This window comes from Dromiciops gliroides, chromosome 1 (assembly GCF_019393635.1).
Source record: "Dromiciops gliroides isolate mDroGli1 chromosome 1, mDroGli1.pri, whole genome shotgun sequence".
Classification (NCBI taxonomy): Eukaryota; Metazoa; Chordata; class Mammalia; order Microbiotheria; family Microbiotheriidae; genus Dromiciops; species Dromiciops gliroides.
In genome coordinates, this window is record NC_057861.1 from 89,431,436 (window position 1) to 89,443,756 (window position 12,321).

The 12,321-nt window shown below is 39.1% G+C and overlaps 1 protein-coding gene across 6 annotated transcripts in view; it reads left to right on the forward strand.

Annotated features, from left to right (window-relative positions):
- Positions 1 to 12,321, forward strand: part of FAM135B (family with sequence similarity 135 member B) — a 493,118-nt gene that overhangs the window by 32,041 nt on the left and 448,756 nt on the right. For 4 of the 6 annotated variants that reach the window (XR_006353509.1, XM_043969533.1, XM_043969560.1 and 1 more), the window contains exon 2: positions 7,130 to 7,197. The exons of the other annotated variants lie outside the window; for them this stretch is intronic. The gene's annotated coding sequence lies outside the window, so the exon portion shown is untranslated. The remainder of the gene's footprint in view (positions 1 to 7,129; positions 7,198 to 12,321) is intronic. 6 annotated transcript variants of the gene reach the window in all.

Below are 12,321 nucleotides of genomic sequence, written 5' to 3' on the forward strand. Positions count from 1 at the left end.
TTTAGGCATGGGAGACAGCCAGTGAAAATACTTAAGAGGTCAGTCGATACATGTGGTGTTGTATGTGAAGAGGAGCAAAGAGGCTAATGTTACTGGATCATAGAATGGAACTTGGTCAGGAGGAGTAAGGTACAAAAAAGCTAGAAAGGTAGGCAGGGGTTAGGGAAGGCTTTCACAGCTTAAAGGAGGATTTTCCATTTTTTTTTTTTTTGATGAGGCAATTGGGGTTAAGTGACTTGCCCAGGGTCACACAGCTAGTAAGTGTTAAGTGTCGAAGGCCAGATTTGAACTCAGGTACTCCTGAATCCAGGGCCGGTGCTTTATCCACTGCACCATCTAGCTGCCCCAAAGGAGGATTTTCTATACGATCCTGAAGAAAATAGGGAGCCACTGATGTTTATTAAATAAGGAGGTGACGTGGTTAGATTTGTGCTTTAGGAAGGTTTGGCCTGAGACACTTGAGGCAAGGAGACCAACCAGCAGGTTATTGGAATAGACCAGGTGTGAGGTGATGAAGACATGTACACTAGTGGTGGTAGTGTCAGAGGAGAGAACAGGGCGGACACCAGAGAAGTCACAGAGATAGAAATGAGAGGATTTGTCAACTAATTCCATAAGGGAGTTGAGAGAGAGTGAAGAGTTGAGGCTGACATCTAGGCTGGAAGCCTCTATGACTGAGTGGATGGTAGTGACTTCTATAATAATAGGGAAGTTAGCAAGGTGAAGGCGGCAAGACACTGAGTTCAGTTTTAAACATGTTGAGCTTAAGATATCTATAAAACACCCATATGGAGATGGCCAGTAGACAGTTGGAGATGTGAGACTGGAGGTCTGGAGAGAGGTTATAGCTAGATAAATAGATTTGAGAATCATCAGCATAGAAATGTTAGGCAAAATAGTATAGACAGTGAAAAGAAGAGGGTCAAGATCAGCCTCCTTTTGGTCATCTGCTGCTTATGGGAATGATCCTAATGAAGATTCAGCAAAGAAGACTGAGAAGGAATAGTCAGATAGGAGGAGAGCCAGGAGAGAAGAAAGCATCACATAGAAGAGGGTGATCGATAGTAAAAAAAAAAAAAAAGGGGGGGGGGCACAGCTAGGTGGCACAGTGGATAAAGCATCGGCCCTAGATTCAAGAGGACCTGAGTTCAAATCCAGCCTCAGACACTTGATACTTACTAGCTGTGTGACCCTGGGCAAGTCACTTAATCCTCATTGCCCCACACACAAAAAAAAGGTTATAGGTGAGTCAAAAAGGATGGATTGAAAAAAGGCCATTAGATATAAAATTAAGAAATCATTGGGGGGCGGCTAGGTGGCGCAGTGGATAAAGCACCGGCCCTGGATTCAGGAGTTCCTGAGTTCAAATCCGGCCTCAGACACTTGACACTTACTAGCTGTGTGACCCTGGGCAAGTCACTTAACCCCATTGCCCCGTGTAAAAAAAAAAAAAAAGAAATCATTGGATACTTTGGAGAGAGCAGTTTCAGTTGAGTGATGAGGTTGGGAACCATACTGTACAGAGTTTATAAGAATGAGAGGAAAGGAAATGGAGTCATAAATGGTAGACAGCCCTCTCAAATATTTCTTGAAGTACCTTGTATGTGTAAGACTTTTAAGGGCTGGTGATGCAAAGATGTACAATGACCCAATGATCCTACCTTCAAAGATCTTACTATCTAAAGGAGACATGGGAAAATATAACATGGATGTAAGTTGTTGTTCATCATTTGTTTTTGAAGAGGACCAATAACGTCATGGGGTGATGTCCTGACTTGCTCATGAACTGGATGTGAGTGAGGCCCAGCTGTATAAAGTCCTCAGCCTCACTTTCTCTTCAAGAGTCAGGTACATTCCAAGGTAACATATCATCAGAATATTTTAGGGAGAATAGAGGAGGAAGAGCTCATTTTCGTTTTGGTGGCGATGGGAAGGGGGGAACTAAGGGTAGATCCTTTAAGGCTTAATGGAGGAGGGAGGATTTCAACAGATGGAAATCAGGCAGGAATACATTCAAGGTATATAACCTGTATAAATATACTTATGAAAGTTATAGCAGTGGAAGTGCATAGAAAATGGGAGAATGGAATGAATACTATTTTAAACACATGTGAGCCCTAGGCCTGAGCCCTTAATGATTAGTTGGGATTATCTTGGATATTAAGGATATCTGAGGATTTTAAGAAATTTTACTTTACAATCTTTCTTTTTCTCCTTGGAATCCCTGGGACTGTTAGACACTGTTGTAATGCAGCCAAGGGGATTTTCTGGCTGGAGCACTGTAGAGCATTTCTGAGCCTCCCTCAACATTCCTTTCAACCTCTGACTGTCTCTGTGTTTTTACCCACCCCCTCCTCCTTCCTTCCAGTATTAGTGGAAGCAGTGTCCCTACTTCTTGCCAAGGCTAAACTCCCTACCTGTGCCCTTGATCATTTTTCCTCTAGAAACCTTTTTTGGAACCTGGTAGCCAAAAAAAGCTCATTTGATCATGGGATGCATTAAGAGAGACAAAACTCCCAGGAATAAGAAGATAATTATTCTACTGCACTCTGTTCTCATTAGACCACACCTGGAATATTGCATTTAGTTAGGGAACTATGCTGAAATAAGCTCTTCTTCCTCACTTTTTGTGCCTATAAGTGGACTGATCATTTTTCTTAAGTAGTTTGGAACCTCTTTTAATACTTAATGTCTTTTTTTTTTTTTGGCGGGGCAGTTGGGGTTAAGTGACTTGCCCAGTGTCACACAGCTAGTAAGTGTTAAGTGTCTGCGGTCAGATTTGAACTCAGGCCCTCTTGAATCCAGGGCCGGTGCTCTATCCACTGTGCCACCTAGCTGCCCCTAATGTCTTCTTTTTAAAATGTATATATACACACATATACATACATATATAGTGTATGTATAAATATATATAGTGTGTATATATATACATATACACATACATATACATATATAGATCGGTTTCATTTTATGTTAATTCTATTAGAAGGGTAGATTCTTGAGTGCAGAATGGGACATGAACACTGAATTTTGAACTAGAAGATCTTGGTTCTTCTAGTCTAGGACCTGACACTTACTGTGGGCAAGTAACTTAAGCTAAGCATCAGTTTCCTAATCTAGAAAATAGGGTATTTGTTTATATTAGCCTCCTGACTGGGTTTTTGTGAGGCAATGGGGGTTAAGTGACTTTCCCAAGGGTCACACAGCTAGTGTCAAGTGTCTAAGGCCAGATATGAACTTAGGTCCTCCTGAATCCAGGGCCAGTGCTTTATCCACTGCGCCACCTAGCTGCCCCTATTATCTTTTAATAGATTTTATACACACACACACACACACACACACACACACACACACATGTCTTTGTTATCTTCCCACCTTTATATTGTGAGCTTCTTGAATTATTTCATTCTTTGTATTTATCCTAGCAAAGTAACTGGCACACAGTAAGATCTTTTTTTTTTGTTTTTGTTTTGTTTTTTTGCGGGGCAATGAGGGTTAAGTGACTTGCCCAGGGTCACACAGCTAGTAAGTGTGTAAAGTGTCTGAGGTCAGATTTGAACTCAGGTCCTTCTGAAACCAGGGCTGGTGCTTTATCCACTGTACCACCTAGCTGCCCCCAGTAAGATCCTAATAAATATCTTTTTTTTGATTAACTGATTGCAATGACTTTTTAGAAAATGCGAACTTTTGTTGTCTTTGTTCATAGAGGGCTTCTTGATTATCCCTTTGTCTTCCATCGAGTCTAGAACAATTATCCAAGGACTATGTTGGTGAATATGGTTTGAATTCCATGAATGAAAGAGGTTAGAGGCACATAGACTACTCACGAACTTCATGCCATATATCATGAATATTTTCTTCAGTAAGAGTATTTCCTTCACTGTCAAGAGACAGTGGCTACTGAGAACTGACCCCAGAACAACAATGAATAAAATCACACACACACACACACACACACACACACACACACACACACACACACACAATGAAATTGACTATATCTTAACAGTCAGGAAGCAACTGATTACAGATGTAGCAGCCATTTCAGCATGAGTTGTCTGTGGGAAATCAGACCATTGGCTGGTTAGAATAAAAGTCAAAGTAAACATCAGATTAGAAGAAAGGATAATGATGAGAAGAAGAAACTGCATGAGATTGCAGCAATTCCAAACAATCCTATTTAAATGCTGTCAACTGTCCCAAATGGGAAACAGATAAAAGTAACATAGCATTTCCTGGAGGCAGCAGACCAGTCAGTCAGTCAGTCAAAAAGCAATTATTAAGCATTTCTTATGAATAGTGTATAATGGAAAAAGCCTTGGATCTGGATTCAGAGGATCTGGGTTCTAAATCCCAGCTTTGCTATTTACTATATGTATGACCTGTTAGTCACAACCCCCATGTATCTCAATTTCCCCATCTACAAAATGAGAAGGTTCAACCAGGTGATTTATAAAGTCCTGTGATGTTTAAGAAGTATAAGAGATATAGTTTCTGGGTAATTTAATAATTTTATTAATAAGGCTATCATGTTATTAATAAAGGTGGTCAGTGGAGCTCTTGAATGCCAAAGACCCCTCATGGTAGTTTGCTCACAGGTTATATGTCCTTGCAAAAGTCCTGAGGGTTGTAATCGACTCTGATTGGTTTAACAATTAATGGGAGAATGAATATTATAATGAGAGGCTGACTATTACAATGAGGGTCTTGAGGTATGTGACACTGAGCACTCAAATCTTGGTCAAAGAGACTCATCAATTTCTATATCACCTGTCTGACTAAAGGGAGAATCTGCCCCCCCGCCCCGCACCTGTCTGAGTAAACACAATGTACAGGAATCCACATATTATCCTAAAATTAGAATTTCATTTACTATCTTTGACTAGCTATTCACCTGGGTAGGTCTTTGAGAAAGATTTCCCATACTGGTTCATTTCTGGATGAGGAAGTAGAAAAGGAAAAAAAAATGGTCTTGATCTAATAATTAGTTATTAATACAAGAAAGAAATAATCATTTCTCTCAATCTCTATAACTTTTATGTCCTGTGATTTTCTACATTTAATCAATGTATAAACAGCTGCCATAATGAAAATATTTTCTTAAAAAAGCTATAAAAACAAAAACCTAAGAAAATGACCGTTAGCAATTAGGCAGCTAAAGATAATCTTAATGTATAGTACCATGGTGGTTTTCAAAAATCCTTGAAGAGGGAGAGATAAAGGAAGATTTATAGGCAATATATTCTAACAAAAGGTCAAAAAGCAATTAAAAGGGGAAAATAAAACACACCTGAAAAGAAATTAGCATTAGAACTGGCTAAAACAGATTGTTCTAAGAATATTTTGTAGATGAATGTTTAAGGCCAACAAACAGATCCATAATGGAACAGATCTATCGGTATTTTATTGTGTTCTTTCATCATTGTTGATGATAAGATCATTTAGCACCTTCGTAAGCTGATATAGCTTATGGAGAAATGGCAATAATACTTAGGAGTTCAGGGAGAATAGTTCTAAGTCACTAAGTAATTCAGAAGAAAGCAATTCCAGAGGCAACACATTTGTGAAGGGAATCAGAGACTAGTTTTAAATATGTAAGGAAAAGATTTCAAATGCATTAGAAAAAAAAACACACAGAAAGAAAAGTGATTGATAAAACATCAGTAGCTACTATATATACTTACTTTTTATCTTTGTAAAATCTTTATGAGAATGGTCTATCTGTCCAACACTGAGGGAATCATTCATGAGAACATGAAACAGTAACTTGCAGGTTTTCTCCAACAGTTTTGACCAGCAGAAAGAAATCCTTTATGTTCCCACTGAGAGGTGAAGAGAATGGATGATGCCTTTGTGATTAATGATTTTAAGAAATCACTTGCCCAGTAGAATAAAATGTAACCTTTCAAGTTTCTCCCAGGACAAAATCACTCTCACGAGTACAGCAAAATCATCCTAATCTCTAGGACAGACCTGACTACAAAGATAATTGTGTTTTGTGGTCTCCCCATTACTGACCTCTACCCCAGTATTAAACAGTGAGATTTTTGCTAGCTAAAAGTGTTCACACACATCGTGCATGCAATCCTCTGTAAGGACCAAACAAAATAAGAATGTCATATGGACGGGAATATTTCCTCCAATCTCTCTGTCTCTGTCTGATTCTCTTTATTTCTCTTTTTATGGGGCATCATCTTAAGTCCTTTCAGCTTTGAAACCCTACGAAGTATTCTCAGTGAAATTCCTAGTAGTGTAGAAGAGATTGATCTAACCATCCACTTCCAAATTAACTGATGAAAAATGTGGCGATCAATTGTGTCATGTCTAACTCTTTGTAACACCATTTGGGGTATTCTTGGCAAAGATACTGGAGTGGTTTGCCATATGTTTCTTATAACTTATGAAGAACTTGAGCTAAGTGACCTACCCAGGGTCACACAGCTAGTATCTGTGGACCAATTTGAATGTGGGTACTTCAGACTCCAAGGGTACATTCTATCTTCTGTGCTACCTAGCTGCCCAGAAGTCTAGTGGTGTCAGACTCAAATACAAAACAATCACTCCTCTCTGTGGGCAGCATATTAACTTACAAAACCACAACTTAACATTATCTGTGTTGTATTGTATTTTTATTTCTTTTGTTAAAATTTTCCCAATTTCATTTTAATTTGGTTCCTGCCATGTCAGTGTTAGAAGGGTCTTCAAAGGTAATTTAGGCCGACCTAAGTACCGAAATCACTTATATAATATTCCTCCAATGTGCTCATATAACTGGGGAGGGAGTCAGTAACTTTCTGGGCAGCCCATTCTACTTTTGCACAGCTCTCCTTTTTTAAAAGACATTTCCCCTTATGTCCTAAATGTACTTTGTAACGTCCACCATTGGCTTCTAGTTTAATTCTCTTTGGCCAAGCAGAAGTATAATATATTTTCCATATGACAACTTCAAGACAGCTATCACTTCTCCCCCCTAAGACTAATAATAATAATAATTATTCAAATGATTATAAGAATAACTAGCATTTATATAGCACTTTAAAGTTTACAAAACACTTTAAATATGTTATCTTATATTTGATCCTCACAACAAACCTGTGAGCTAGATGTTGTTTTTACTCTCATTTTACAGATAAGGAAACTAAGAAACAGAGAAGTTAAGTGACACTCCCAGCATCACAGAACTACTAAGGATCTGAGGTAGGATTAAGACTCAGGTCTTAATGATTTCCAGTCATGACTGTTTACCATGGTACCTTTTCTTCTCCAGATACTACATAGATACTCAGGTGCTTCACCCAAGACTCAGGTCATGTCCACTTACCCACTTGGACCATTATCTTTTTCATGTACTCCAACTAGTCTAGGTCCTTCCTCAATTTAACACCTGGTCGTCTGGATATAATTTGACCAAGATAGCAGACGGTGCAGCTACATATGGAGCCATCATCCAGCCATCTGGCCTATGAATAGGCCGGGAATTGCGTAATAGAAAGGGAGACTTGGTTACATTTGTTGGATTGTATGCTATTTTCTGTGACCCCAAACTTATGGTGCAAATTCAGTATTTTAAGTTTTTCGGGTCTAAGTTCAGTCACTCCATGGATGTTTTTTGGCTATAAATCACAGGACACAACAATTTTAGGATGAGTAAAATTTTCAGTCACCCAAAGGGGAATGGGAATATCCTCAGGCCTCCACATATTATCAGTGATGAATTACCCATGAGATACTCTATCACGTATATCACCAAGGGTGTGTACAACCAGAAAAAGAAAATAGACTAATCACACAGTGAGAATGGAAAGTAATAGATGAACATCCCTAACAATATGTTGAAATCCCCAAGATGCTAAATGAACAAGAAATTCCTTGGGTGGATCCTTTATGGAGGATTTGTGAGAACATATGGAGCAGTTGGCACAAGGTAGAAATGCCTGAAAGGATAAGGTCTGTCCCCATGCAGGGAGCATCCTCACCAATGACCATGAATTCATCAAATCTTTGCATTACCTGCTCTGATAGTTATTTATATGTGTGCCTTGAAAATATTGTCATCTTCAGAGCAGGGACTTCATGTAATTTATAGCTGTGTCTTCTGTGGTGTTCAGCATGGGGCCTTGCACACAGTAGGGGCCAAATATGTATCTGCTCTTCAAAAATGTTTGTTGGCATATTTGTACAATAACAACAGCTCATATTTCACTAGTACTTTGACATCAATAGATCACTTTCCTCATAATACTCATAACACCCCTGTGCTCTAGATAGGACAGAGATTAGGGCACAGTGGAAAAAGCACTAGATTTGGAGTCAAGAAGACCTGGGTTCAAATCTTAGATATTTACCCTCTTTTTGACCCTGGACAAGTCACTGGCTTCTATTTTTTTTTTCATCTGTAACATGAAGGGACAAAATTTCTTGGTCTCTAAGGTTACTTCCAGTTCCATAATTATGATTCTATGATCTTCATGTGACATGTAGGGAAATTGAGGCCCAGAAAGTATAATGACTTGCTCAATGTGACTTCACTTTTAAAGTGCTGGAATCAGAATTTGAAACCACTTCCCTAATTCTAAAACTAACTGCTTAAGCCTTTGCAAAATGCCCCAGACCCGGGGGCAGCTAGGTGGCGCAGTGGATAGAGCACTGGCCCTGGAGTCAGGAGGACCTGAGTTCAAATCTGGCCTCAGACACTTAACACTTACTAGCTGTGTGACCTTGGGCAAGTCACTTAACCCCAATTGCCTCACCAAAAAAAACCCCAAAAAACAAAATGCCCCAGACCACACTATTGTATTTTCTCCTCCTCCAACAAATAGGCTACGATCAGAATCCCCAATTCTCAAATGGACAGCTGTTTTGCTCTCTTTTGGGGTTTTGCTGTTGTTTTTCCCTTTACTTTTTATTTGAATGAGAGGGTGTTGAAAGACATTACTTAAACACAATTGTAAACCGGAATTCAATAAATATAGGCTCTGGTTTCTGTTGGGGGAGATTTGTTTTCTTCTTCTTCTTCTTTTTTATAAGTATACAGAAATGCCTTGGGGAATTGGCTCAGTTTGTCTGGAAACTCTATAAGATTGTAGAGACTAAAAATGCAACTCTCAGCAGGAATCCTTTTCAGTAGAGGGACTGCTATGTGGTCCATGTGAGTTATGGCACTGTGGATAGTCAACCATTGTCCCTGAATGCCTTTCAGGTATGCTAATTGTATTCTTATTAGCACAGAATATGTTGTTAGGAGGGACCTTAGAGATGATCAGGCCCACTCCTTCACCTCATGCCAGCTTTCACAGAGGAGGAGAATGAGGTTCAGAAAGAATATGCCCAAGGCCACATAAAGTACATGATAGAATATATCTTATTTTAAGGAAATTTCAGGGATAATGGACAAACCAATCATAGTGAAGAAGATGAAGGTGGGATCTTTAGAAAGCATTTTTTCTATCCAATTAAGGGAATAGTTATGTCATATTCATGTATTCTGAAATATTTCCCTTTCCTATATATATATATATATATTTTTTTTTTTTTTAGTGAGGCAATTGGGGTTAAGTGACTTGCCCAGGGACACACAGCTAGTAAGTGTTAAGTGTCTGAGGCTGGATTTGAACTCAGGTACTCTTGACTCCAGGGCCAGTGCTCTATCCACTGCTCCATCTAGCTACCCCTCCTATATATTTTACTATAAAATATTTGCTGATTGATTTCATACTTGGTGTAATAAGTACTTAGAATTTCAGAACCTACCATTGGGTAAAAGAGACCAGAACTAATGAGATCAACATGGAACATCTGCCCTTACTCAGTTTCCAACAACTTCTCCCTCCAAGACTTGGGCCTAGAGGATGTCCAAGGCTTCATTCCTGTCTCACATGATGAAGTGGCCTTACTTCTAACCTCTCTATTTGTGATCCTATTGCACTTCATCTCCTCCAACAGATTTCTCTGTCATCCCTAATATTTCACTTCAATTTCTTCCTATTAGCTCATTTCCTTTCCTTTTTTTTTTTGTGAGGCAATTGGGGTTAAGTGACTTGCCCAGGGTCACACAGCTAGTAAGTATTAAGTATCTGAGGCTGGATTTGAACTCAGGTCCTCCTGAATCCAGGGCCAGTGCTTTATCCACTGTGCCACCTAGCTGCCCCTATTAGCTCATTTCCTACTTCCCACAAACATGCCATTGTCTCCCTTATCCTGGGGAAACCCTCACCTGATCCTTCCATCCCTCCTAATATCCTATATCTTTTCCCATTTTGTAGCTAAACTCCTAGAAAAGACTTGTCTCCAGTTAGTTGTCTCCATTTTCTCTCCTCTCATTCACTTTTTAACCCCTTTCAATTTGGCTTCTGACCTCATCATTCCACTGATATAGCTCTTTTCAAAATTACTAATGCTCTTTAGTTGCCAAATCCAATAGCCTTTTCTTAATCCTCTTTTTGCTTGACCTCTTTTTAGCCTTTGACAATGTTGATCACTCTCTCCTTGATTCTCTTTTCTCTTTAGGTTTTTGGGACACTACTCTCTTGGTTTTCTTCTTCCTATCTGACTGCTCCTTCTCAGTCTCATTTTCACCCAAGAAATTTTTACAAGACCCTGAGAATATAGGTATATAAAATAGGTAGACATAACCTTTCACTGTTGCCAAATTTTTGTGACCCCCACATTCAGTTATGCAACCCCATATGGGGTTTCAATTCACAGTCTAAGAAGCCCTATTCTAGAGCACTCCTAACTGTGGACGTTCCTTAGTGTTCTGTCCAGGGTCCTCTTCTCTCTGTCTCTGTCTCTGTCTCTGTCTCTGTCTCTGTCTCTGTCTCTCTCTCTGTCTCTCTCTCTCTCTCTCTCTCTCTGTCTCTCTCTGTCTCTCTCCAGCTTCACTTGCTGAAGCATGAATTTAATTACCATATCTATGCTGATGAATCTCAAATCTATCTTTCCTGTCCCTATCTACCTGTTAACCTCAGATCTTCCATCTCCAACTGCTTCTCAGACATCTCAAACTAGATGTCCATAGACATCTTAATATGTCCAAAACAGAACTTATTATCTTCCTGCCTAAACCCTAGCCCTCTTCCACCTTTCCTGTTACTGTAGAGGGAAACATCATTGTTCCAGTCCCTCAGGCTTGCAACCTAGGAGGCATCCTGGATTCCTCACTCTTTCTCACCCCTCTCCACATGCAATCTGTTGCCAAAGACTGCTGATTTCACCTTTGCCATGTCTCTTTAATATGTCCCCTTCTTCCTTCTGACATTGCCTCCACTCAAGTGCAGGGGCTTATCACATCATGCCTTGGTAATTGCAATAACCTGGTGCTAGGTCTGCTTGTCCCAAGTTTCTTCCCTCTCTAACCCATCCTCCTTTCAGCGACTAAAAAGTGATTTTCCTAAAGTACAGGTCTGACCATGCCACCCATGACTTCATAAATTTCTATGGCTCCCTGTTACCTTCAGGATTAAATATAAAATGTTCTGTTTGTCATTCCAAGCTCATCCTAACCTAGCCCCATCTTATCTTTCTAGGATTCTTGCATCTTAATCCCCAAAACATACTCTTTGGTTCAGTGACACTGGTGTCCGGGCTAGACTCTCCATCTCTCAGCTCTGGGTATTTTCTCTGGTTATCCTCTATGCCTGGGATGTTCTCCCTTCTCCTCTCTGACTACTGACCTATCTGGCTTTCTTTAAGTTTCAACTAAAACCCCACCTTGTACAGGCAGCCTTTCCTGACCCCTCTTAATTCCAGTGCCTTTACTCTTTTGATTATGTCCTATTTATATAACATATATATATATTTGTGTGTATGTATATATATACATATACACACATACACACATGTGTGTGTATATCTATATCTATATATTTCTCTATATATTGATGTACATACTAGCTTGCATGTTGTCTTCCTTGTTAGACTATAAGTTCCTTGAGGACAGGTACTGCCTTTTACCTTTTTTATATCCCTGAGGACTTACCACAGTGCCTGGCACATAGTAGGCACAATGTCTAAAAATCCAAGAAAGGTGAAATTTTTTAAAGTATATATAGAGAGAATTCATAATGTTAAACATGTCTGTTAAAGAATGAGGAAAAAAGAGTTCCTGAAGACTTTTTCTTAAAAATTATAAACATTTTAAAATATGAAGCTGTATGAAGTACTTAACATTATTATTTTATACTAAAATTTTGGCTAATTCAATATGATATTTTTAGATACTGTAATTTACTAGGTTAAATTATGTTCAAGGTAAAACACAATTTACATTTTTTCAGAATGAAAAAATGATTTTTTATACTAAGCAGATTGTGACTGCTACTA